We start from the raw sequence: 11701 nt of genomic DNA, 5'->3' as shown, positions 1-11701 counted from the left end.
AGCGGGCTGTGGGGATGGGGAGTGGAGGCTGTGCTTTGAGGCAGCGGAGCTGTTAGGAATGCCCCGAGGGCTGACACAGAAATTACTTCTCGGAAGTTGTTGAACGAGGAAAGCGTTTGGGGTCGGAAGGATGGTTTGTGCGATGTGCACTTCAGAGGATCGCAGTACGTCTGCGGGGTCTGCATGGGGTGCACAGGAGCATGCACAAGTGCTGTATGTATAAGGGCATGGTCTTCTCAGTAGTTGTGGTGTGGAAAACACTGATTCCTAGCTGAGAACGGCTCCTTGTGTTACTCTGGAATGTTATCACCATCATTTCTACTAATGCAATGACTCTCTTTTCCAAAATCTCAGGTATATGTTGAATTGCAGAGATAAATGGAATCACATAAACATGGAGGAGCACATAAATATTAAAAGCATATCCAGATATGAAAGTTGTCAGCTCCATTTCCTCAAGATCAGGAAGGTGTTTCTCACACATTATCATTTCCACTTGTCAGTTCCTTTATCAAGTGTAATACCAATGTGAATCCTTTCGTTATGTTTTGCTCGTGCTGGACAGTGGACAGAAAGATGCTGATAGATTCATACAATCATAGAAGAATCATTCAGGTTGGAAAAGAATTCAGTGATCATCTAGTCCAGCTGTCAACCCATCACTACCACATCACTAACCATGTCCCTCAATGCCACAACTCCAAGGTTCTTGAACACCTCCAGGGACAGTGACTCCACCACCTCCCTGGGCAGCCTGCTCCAGTGCCCACCTACTCCTCCTATGAAGAAATTTTTCTAATACCCAACCTGAACCTCCCCTGGCACAACTTAAAGCCATTATCTCTCCTCCTATCACTAATTACCTGGGAAAAGAGGCCGACCCCCAGTGAGGCTCACCTTGTACAAAGCAAGAAGTATAAAAGGAAAGAAAGATTCCAACCTTCTGTCAGAGAAAATATAATTTCTAGGTTAATTGGCAAAGAGCAATGAGTTCTGTTGGATCATACATCGACCACCTGTACAAAGTAAGAAATCTGAAAAAACTTTGAGTAAGAGCAAAGTATGTCAGTAAAAGTGCTCCTGCTATGAGGACTCTTAATTGCTTGTGACCCTGCTGTGGCGGAAGTATGGGAAAATTAACGCTCTGAGCAATATTCATCTTGCTGAGTGTTTTCCTTTCTTTCTTCACTTGTGGCTCATGTGACCTTTTTGGAGTCCAACTGCTAGAGGAGATGCACTGCAACATGCGGAGTACATTAATATTCTCTTGAATATTCTCCAGCTTTTGTACCAAATGTTTGCTCTGCTTGGTCAGGATTAAATGTCCTTCGCTTTTGCCTTCTGCAGGTTTCTGTTCCAGATCACGCACCTGGTATGTTCCTGCAGTTGGCTTTTAAAGAAGTGCAAAAGCAGTTTTCTTTGCTGAAATGCAGCACTACAAAGTATGCTTTCATAAACTCTTTTAAAAATTTCTCAGGAAGCAAACAGAACTGCAGCTCGCCGCATCCTGCTTTCGGAGAGTTGGAAGTCTCCTGCAGTGGCACCCTGCTCTCCTCCCTGGCCTCTTACCTCAGGAGTAAGCTGTGTGCTGCCTGTGGAGGTTGCTACTCACATTGCATGCTGCTGGAGGAAGAGCATGTGGTCACACGCATTGTCCTTGCTTGCATGTTCTCCAAGAGGCCACTAAACATGGGTCCATTGTGACTCCAAACCCCCAGCCCTGGGAAAGATGCCGTGGAGCAGGCAGAGCAAGCAGGGCTCTCAGTTACCTTCAGCTATGGGTCTACCTGGCAATAGTCCTGCAGAAAATGCCTTTATATGTGGGTGAGCAGCATGGTTCCTGCTTCCTGCCCATCCCTCAGCTGGGACTGATGGCATCTCTTTTCCCCCAGCTACTGGTGGAAACTCAGGATCTCTGTGTCCTTTGCCCTTTTCTAAAAACATTCAAAAGTTATCAGCAGTTTTCCAGAGGTTCTGGCAGGCAGACTCAGATGCAAGCAGACAATGAAGTAACAGAAATCTCATTTATTAATGGCACTGGACAAAAGAAAAAAAGGATGGTAGAGATTTGTTCCTTTACAGGATGACCAGATTTCAGTCACTGTTTGATCACTACCCCCAAAAAATGAACCAGGAATTTTCATTTCACCTTGAGCTCAGTAACAAAAATTCTAAATTAGACTTGTAAATGAGAGCAAAATTCATCCTTTTCAATTTCAAGGACAGAACACCTATAGTGCTTGTTATAGAAAAAGTGAAGCATTTGTAGGTGGACTATGCCCTTTGAAATCAATGAGACAGAATTACTGGTTGATTTTAATGTATGGCCAAGGCTCAGATAACCTGCAGTCTCTCCAAACCATGGGCATTTGAAAATAAATCCTAAGATAACCCATAGTTCAGATAACCCATGGGAAAAACAGAGGTAGAGATGGGGAGGCTGTGGGAGAAGGGCAGCAGCCTTCATGGGAATCACGGCAGGACACTGTGAAGATAAAGACTTTGCCTTTTATATACCTGCTCACTGAGAAATTGTACAATCAGCTAATAAATTTTAATGCCATTTGATCAACTGCAGTTCTCTGACCACTTCACCCCAATTTTGCTTATTGATTTCATGTGCACTGAACTGCTTCAGAAGAGCACCAATTCTCTGCATTCCCATTTTGCTGAAAATGACCCCAAATTATCTTGGCTTCTGCACGTTTGAGACAAAGCTAAAGATTAGGTCTATCACACAACAGACATTACCAAGCTAGTAGGTTGTGAAAACCAGTTTTATTCAAAGTAGTTTGGCCTAATCTGACATAGCTTTATATATGCTAGAAAGCGCTACTGGTGTTTTCTGAATTTCATATAAGTTAAAATCCATTTGCTACCTACAGACGGGTTGCTCATGGCTGACTGGCCCCCTGCTTGCCTTTCCACCTGGAGAACATCAGGTCTGATGGTTGATCAAAGCTGCTCTGAGCTCAGAGCTGGTTCTGCTCTGAGTAGAGGTTGGACTGGATACCTCCTGAGGTTTCTTCCAACCTGGATTGTTCTGTGACCATTTGAATCCATATAATGGAGCCCTGTTTACAGGCTCCGTGAACAAGGAGCCTGGTTGTAGGTGGTATTTCTGAGAATAAGAAATGCAGCCATTAACTTTTTTCCTGCCCTATGTTTAAACTCTCATTAAAAATGATGGATCATTTCAGCTTTTTTTTTTCCACATCACCCAGTTATATTCATATATATGCACATCTGTATATATAGAAACAGGGAGTGTCTGAGTGTTTTCCTCTGTGTTTTTATCCACTAAATGTATGTTTTATAATCCTCAGTGTTTTGTAAGGCTACAGGGTAATGTGCTGCATTCAGTAGTTACTCTTGCTCAGGAAATGCACAACAGTCACAAATGCTGCACAGATTGGTTGCTGGGTAAACTGTGGCTCATTTGTATTCAGCACCCTGCGTAAAAGTGATAAGAAGCCAAATACTCCTAGGAAACAGCACAAATGAAATACAGCACGCAGGAGGCGAAGTATTTATAGAAACAAAATATCAGCATTTTCCACACATTTACACAAAGCAATTTCAGTCTTTTCATAGGAAAAAAGAACATCTCTGGCACTCATTTATTCATTTCCCTGCAGTCATATATTTTGGCCAAAAAGCACTGACTACATAGAAAACCTTCAGGTCACAACAAATTAAAGATCAATGACAACCCAAAATAGATGCTGTCTTATTTTCACTCCTAACATGTCTTTGTAACGAGCATTGTTTTAGTAAGTAAATAATGTGACATTTCTGCTTGAATGGGATTTTAGTGTCGTGGCTGAACTCTGCCCACAGATCCCTAGCTTGCTATCAGAGAAAAAAAAGGTATCTGCTGCATTTAACTCCCTGGGACCTCTGGGCTCATTAGTGCAAGTCAGTGCAATGTTAAGGCCTGGCAGTCAGAAAACCAACCCACCACAGCTTCCTTCATGTGTGCATAACCACCCTGGGCACTGTTCAGGATGGCAAAGCGTTGCCTTGCTTGGGCACAAAGCCCACCTGCACCTCAAGGACAATCCCTGCAGACCCGCTCCAGCAAATGGTGCTCAGCTTAGCCAAAAAATTCCACCTTGCTGAAGGGAAGCAAGGAAACGGCCGTGGCAGCCTTTCAAAGGACGTAGTCTTTCCATCTCACTCAAGTCCAACTATCTGCAAAAGGAGATGTGGGCCCCCAGGCCTCTCCTCTGCTGGTTCTGTAGGGTCACTGAGCGCAGCACACACTGCTGTTTCTGTCACTGTCTGACTGAGCAGCCTGCCCTACTTCTTTACATGACAGATAGGAATACTGAACGATTTCCACAGTGTAGGTGATTGATTCTTAAGTCTAAGAGTGACATTTGAAAACTTATTTTGTTACATGTGCTTGGTCCTTCTTATGTGTGTGGCTCATGCAGACATCCTATGGGTAGAATTAAGTCTATGCAATACCACAGAGGAAAAATGTTTGTGAAATTATTTAGCTATTTCACAGTAAAGTAATACAACATTCAGTATTCAATTGCAGTAAAGTAACACCCATTCATCCAATTCCAAGTATTACTCCCACTTGGTTAATGATGTGAGAAAAGGTTGGGGGATACCATTGTCTGTACTTTCTGCTGTGATCCCTTGACTGAAATAACAATTTGCTATTTGTTTGTTTTGGGACAGGGTTAGATTTAGGAAAACATGAAAAGTGAATGACAAAATCTCTGCTGCAGTGGGAATTTATCTTTTACTGCTCTTTTACTGCTAAAGTTTTCATTAGAAAGGCTGGGAAACAGGAAGAATAAGTTGAAACCTTTTAACATAGAGCAAAGAAATAAAACATGAATGCATCTAAATTGGGAAATAGCTGAAAGACATAAAAATGTCTTTTTTTTTTGCTGACATTCTACAACCAAGTCAGGAATCCTTCAGACAAAAATTGTTTTAAGCAGTAGTAGAAAAGATCTTACTTCTAGTTCTACAAGGTGATCTTTTGCGTATCTCTATGTTAAGCTTAAATATTTTTTGTCTTTATCAAGGTTAAATAAGCAACTAAATGTGCAGTGGTCACTACATTCCAATGATTTACCAACAGCAAAAAGGAGGCTCACCTGGCAGCTGTGGCAGGTCCATGTGGCTGCTAGGTTTGACATGGGATTTTCTCAAATCTGCTTTCTGTCTGTATCTACACACACAGTGTGTGCAGGTAAAGGAAACACATTTCAGAGATGAATTCCTACAGCTTAGGTTTCTTGATCAATGAGAAAGCAACCTGCAAAGCCTCTAATCTCTTCCTCTCTGGCAGAGGAGTGACAACACGTACCAACCCAAAACAAGCCTGATAAAATGGAGCAAACGAGGGAAAAAAGGATAAGGTTAGAAAACATATAAAAAGTTGATCCTAAAGCAGCTGCGAACCAATCAGTCCAAGACTTTTTATGGCCAAAAAATGTGGAGGTCTTACAAATTACTCTGCTCAGGAGAAACTGATGCAATGCTGTTACAGCATTTCTGAGCCCTGTTCCTTTGGGCATTGGAGGGATTAAGCAAACAAAGGCAATTTCTTTGCTTCTTCCAAGTCCCTTCCAGACAGCATAATTTCAAAACTGCCTTTCTGGGCTTTTTCTCGGGGAAATGCTCATTTAGGGTAGGTCTGACTTGCCGTGTTTTTCTCTTCCCTTGTGTCTTTAGTCAAGCATCAGGAAAGTTCCTCTTCCTGTATGATTGGGCTTCGACAGTGAATTTGCACATCTTACACTGTGACCTGCAGTGTTAAGTGAAAGATGATGGCTTCTCCAGCCTCGGTAATACAGATTAGTACATATAAACCATACTAGAGACAACAGATGAAAATTTAAACTTGGAATGTCTGTTTCACTCTTCCAGACACCAATTTCCTGATTTTCTGAGGCCTATACAATTAATGCAAACACTCCATTATATTCTGGGTCATATGGTTAATCTGATCAGATTTCTTCAGAGCCATAACAGGAAAGCCAATGTTTCCAATTTGTATACACAAGCAGCATATTTTTTCCTCAGATTAGATATTTATTTCCCTTGTCTGCATTTCAATACTCATAAATCATATTGATGCAACAAAATAATTTATTTTCTTGTGAAATCTTTTACAGGGTCAGCAAGATCTTATCTAGAGCAATGCAAATGTTAGAAGCTGCAGTTGAGGCATTGCTTGTTCCTTTCAGTTCAAATAAAAAAGAAAGGCAGGCTTGGAAAGGTGATAGCTCCCTGTACAGGGTCTATGTGCAGAACACTGAAACTTCAGCAAAATATCAGATTGCCTTGATGGACACCTGAGAGGGCATGAGATGCTTCCTTCTCACCAGCAGGAGGAAGGATCAGTAACAGCTACGAAGGTAGGCTGGGGGAAATAAAAGCTGATGCATCACTTAAGAGCTGTCCAGTAGTGAGGTGGCCACCTCTCAGACTGCTTAGTTGTTGCCTCATTCTGGTAGGTCCCGAGTTGAAAAGGTGCCCATGCCCAAAACTGCCCAAGATGTAGGGCTCTAGATTAGGCATACTGAAATGCAGGGGAGATTCAGAAACTGCATATTTCTTTGCTTCAGTCCCCATGAAAATTTGTTCCACTGTCTTTTCTTAACATACAGACGTGGTACATCCCCTGAGTGTCACAGCTGTGAAGCTGGGTGTGTTGATGTCCAGTGTGGCTCCTGCATTCCTGCCCTGGTCCCACAGCCACAGCATTTCTTGGCTCCAGTGCAGGGCAGTGCCACTTGCCGTGCTGATGTTGGGGCAGGGACAGCCTTTTTCTCCCACCTGTGCAAGTCTGATGTCATGGCTTGCATCAGAGAATCAGCCCTGCAGTGCCTGCTGGCTGGAGTAACAGGCTATTGCTCTGAAACTGACTGTCACTGAAAACAGAAAATATTTACTGGTCTGAATTCTGAATCAGTGATCTTAAAGAGTATCCTTGCTTAAGATAGAAGACTGAAGTCACCAGTTATTCTATATCATTTGACTTTGCTTTATATTTATATGACCTCCCTTCCTTTACATTTTGCCTTCTGCTTTTACATGCTGAATTTTAAAAAGTCCTATTAAAGATGAGTTGGAGTGAAAGTGATTTATTCGTTTTGGAGCAGTGTTAAGACCCACTATCGAGGAAGAATGGAAAAATACAGTCAAGATCAAAGAACTTTGAACAAAGAGAAAGGTAAGTTCTTTGGGAGCGCAGCCAAAGCCCTGGGCGCAGGAATCGCATTCCCAGGAATTTCTGCTCGACAGTTGGCTGTGAGCAAACGGAGCACAGGGAAAACCCAGAGATCAGCGTGCAAGAGCGACTAAAGGTCAGAGCAGCAAAGAAGGAGTATGAAAAATTAGATTAATCTGCTGGGAATCGCATATCATCAAGAACAGGCTTAGAGGAAGATCTGCCAGGAAGATGAGGCGGGCAGAAGGGCTTGCTTGAGGAACAAAGGGGACCAACTCGTACTGAATTTGGAAATTGTTAGCACCACCTATTGGCGACAGTGTTAGATGGAATAAGCTGGAGGATTCCTGAGTACGTGCAGATAAAACAGAAAAAAATATTGCTAATGGAATATTTGTTTTAATACCCAACACTTGAACTATTTATAAAAACAGGATTCTTAGCTGCCCTTCTTGTGCTGTAGTTTAGGTTGATTCTCAATGATGCAGTGAGTATTTGGGAAATACGTTCTATTGGAGCTTAACAAGATATGATTAGGTCAGCATTAGATTTGACCTCATTTCAGTTAAGTAAGAGAAAATCCACTGAAAAGCCTTTCCTATGTCTTTCGCATTTACCAGTATTTAAAAATACATGCAAAAAGCAAAAAGCACAGTGGAAAAGATGAAAAGACAAATATCCCTAGTAAAGAACACGTACCTTCTCTCTAAAGCTGATCTAATCAATCAAAATGCATTTTGCCCTGCATATTTGTCTATTATATTTGCTGACGTGTGTAAGTAAAGCTTACAAATATTGGCAGTCTTTTGCTTTTCGGGAAAGGAGATTTCAAGCAAGGTGCCATCCATCATAGCTTCAGCGGTCTTAAGAGCTGTGTAGAAATAAGCTAGGACTTGTTGAATTGAGCATTCTGGAGGCTTTTTGCTACCAGTTGTCAACTGACCAGCTATAAATGGGTTTCTACAATGGCACATCTGACTTGGAGCAATACAGCTGCTGTCATAGTAAATCTACAAGCTATGTGCAATAATTTGTCTGCTTCTTCTGCCCATCTTTGCCTTTTCTTTTTATTATTATTACCACTTTTGTTGCTAGCCTGTTAGCTAGAAAACTTCAATCAGAAGAAACAGGAATCGCCTTAGAGGGGCTAAATATTATTGAAAAAATTTGGTGTGGGGAGAATTGATGAAGACCTACGAAGAACTGAGGTCTTTGCCCAGGATGGTGGGTAAAGCACCCAAGCACCCATGAGAGCCTCAGCTTTCCCCACAGTTAATTTGCAGGATCAGACCCCACTCCTGCAGCTCTCTTAACATATAATTGGATTTGTTCAAAGGCGTTCCCAGTCAGCATTGTTTTATCTCATGCCCTTGTTATCTTTCTTCCATTTAACAAGCGGTTAAATAAAGGGCATAAGCAAGAGGGAACAATTCTGCTGGGAGATGGTTGTGCTTGGTGAGCCCAAGAGGCAGCGATCAATATCCTGCTACGTTCCAGTCCATTTACAAACACTGCTTTGTCCAAAATACAGAGCACATCATTTATGTCTCTCCCAGCAGTATGTGTTTATTACTTAAAAGAAAATGGGACTTTGTTTTTAAATGTTTGGCATTTCTAAATGTAGTCACTATTTGTATTAGCTACTAATGATACCAGGATTTCACAAGAATCTTATAGAGGTATTTGTGTACTGAAAATATACAAGGAAAATATAAAATTTTACGGAAAATTTTGTGTAGGTTTGGACTGAGTGTGCCTTGGGTGCATCAGGATTTATGACAGTTCATTTGATAAAGACAGTAGTTCAAATCAAACAAATAATTAGGGTGTATTCTTTTCAGATACATAACTCTAAAGTTACTCTTCTTGTTATTTTTTGCCCCCTTTTTTTATGTACTTTTGTATGTTATCTATTTTATTGTTGAGATATGCTGGGCATGTTGCTGCTCTGCACTCCCTCTGCTATACTTTGAAGGGAAATATCTGCTCTGAGTTAGAACCAGAAAGAAGAAAAACGGTTTCTAATTAACCAATAGGGCTGAAATATTCACTGTTAAAATCTTATTTTAGATTGATTGCTGGAAAGGTAGAAGGAACAGCTTAAAATGTGTTTTATAATATGAACAGACTTCCACTGCACGTGGATAAATTGTTTGTAAGCAACTTTCCTAAAATCGAGGACTTCAAAGGCAGGATTGCCAGTGCACAAGAGGCTATGTAAATAACGCTGCTGAAGTACTTCAAATACTTAAGAAAAATATCTGCTGACAGGCCTGAAAACTAAAATTTTATGGCCGTAACCTGAGAACGACAGAAATGCTGATGGTAAAGTGTTTCTTCGCTGCTCCTGCGCAGTGTCTCTGGAAGGAAATCAGAGGCCTTTATATTTCCTAAGCTCCTTTTATCCAAGGCCCTTTGAAATTATCAAAGAGGCCAGCTGGTCAAAAACACCGGCCTAGAAAGTTGGAGCTGTTGATTTTGTCCCTGTATCTGCCATAATGTGGCATTTGGTCTTGTGAATCCTATGGCAAACCTCATCCAGGCATAAAAGTATTTATCCTTGTCTAAATAAGTAAACCACTCAAAAAGCTCAAAAACAAAGGGTTGAAATAATCTGTACTTCGCACCCACAGTCACACAGCACAGGCTGGAGCTGCCTGTCCCATGCCCAGTCCTGCAGGCTGTGATCTTCCCTTTTGGTGCACGTGCTCTTGGCCTGCACCAGTTATATGATCAAACTTCTGAGACACTGTCATCCCCTGCATTTCCAGGACACAGTGCTTACACCACCGTGCTTTTATTGAGGCAGTGAGACACCTAAATACAGTGTTTACTTCTGCAGAGTAGGGCAGAATAGCAGCAGCAGCAGCCTGAGTGTGACAGGAGAACAGGGAAGGGTACGATCAGGGGCTTTGGAGTAGGACTTCTGCCAAGGACATCTGCTACTTTCACACGAAATAAGAGTGAAGAAGAGAGAGAAGAGCCTCAGCACTGCCCGACACATGCAGACAAGATCGGCACTGCCATGGTAGAAGAACAGAACTGGAGGAGGAAGCTGGAGACTCCTCATTGTTTAATAAATTTGTGCCTGATCAATAAATTAAAAACAAATATGAGAGCCCCAGAGTCCTGCTGCCCAAGGGCCTTGGGTGAGGCCTGAACTAGCATGACCCCCTTCACAGCACTCTGGGGTTACAGCTCTTCCACCCACACCGAGTCCAGGAGCCATTGCAGCCTTTTGCCAGTGACACGTAGAGGCATGGCACCATGTCATGGCGGCAGCGGGCCTGGACAGCACGGCCTGCATGCCCTGGGACTGTCCTATCCAGACAGATGGAGGGTGCAGGCATACAGAGCGGCAACAAGCTGGTGAACTAACAGAGAGCAGCTAGTAGGTTGGGAATGTTTATCATCAAAAAGACCCTGCTCTTCCCAGCGTGTTTATTTTGGGAGTGCACTTATTGTGTGCGTGTGGCTTATCTCTGCGGCTCAGGGAAAGTATGGATCAGCTCACTGCTCTCATGCTGGCTGACAGGCAGCTGCCGCCACAGCGCAGGGACAGCCACTGCTGCCCACATCCTCCTCCACCACAGCTAGCCGGGGGCTCGCCTTCACCCCACTTCCATTGAAGGGATTTCTTCTAATTGCCTACTGCATGCCTCAAAAAATACAGGGAGATGAAGGTCAGTGCACAGAAAGCTGGTGTTTGGGCAATGTTTTCCAGGTATAAATGAAGATTTGCTTACGCTCAACACAAAGGCTGCAGAGAAAAATTAATGATCTTATCAGGTGAAGCAGGTGTTGTGGTCACACCGTCAAGGTCACTGGCATTAACAAAACACTCCAAAAGCAGAACGGTGGCATGTTCCCAGCAAGGTGCTGGAGTGTTGCAGAGATAATGTGCTTGGCCTCGAGGGGAAAAAGCACGATGCGCTAACACGGCTAACAGCTGCTGATGGCACAGTGCTGGGGGCAAGGAGAGGAGCTCTGACCTGCGGCCTGCAGAGGAGGCTGCAAACAACTGGCTGATTCCCTGCTGCCTCGCCCCTGCCAAGGCCTCAAATGCTTGTGCCAAGGAAATGCAGCTATATGCTAAATGCTATCATGTCAAAAAGGCTGAGTCTTAGCACCATTTGCACAGATGTAAAAATCTGCAGACAGTGCAAGGTAGGGGAAAATGAGGCCTGTAAATGTTCATGTGAGAAGGATGTGAAAGGAGCCTCAGAAATGCAGTTTTAGGGACTAAATGCACACAGCTTTGTATAGCTGAGCTCAGCAGTGCCCTGGGAGCACTGAGTCACAGCAACTTGCACGCATTTGTATCATCTCTTCTTCTTCCTGCTAGCACTGCAGAGCTGCTGCACCTACAAAAGAGATCCCAGATCTCTCTGGGATCAGCAGACCAGGCAGCTTCAGGCTGGCAGCACAGCTCCCCTCTGCCTAACTCCCACTTTTGGGTGCCGCCATGCCTTCCTTGCCTGGCAGCTGCAGTGATAT

This window comes from Meleagris gallopavo, chromosome 4 (assembly GCF_000146605.3).
Source record: "Meleagris gallopavo isolate NT-WF06-2002-E0010 breed Aviagen turkey brand Nicholas breeding stock chromosome 4, Turkey_5.1, whole genome shotgun sequence".
Lineage (NCBI taxonomy): Eukaryota > Metazoa > Chordata > Aves > Galliformes > Phasianidae > Meleagris > Meleagris gallopavo.
The sequence above is the reverse complement of the archived record's forward strand: the minus strand, read 5'-3'. Positions refer to the sequence as shown.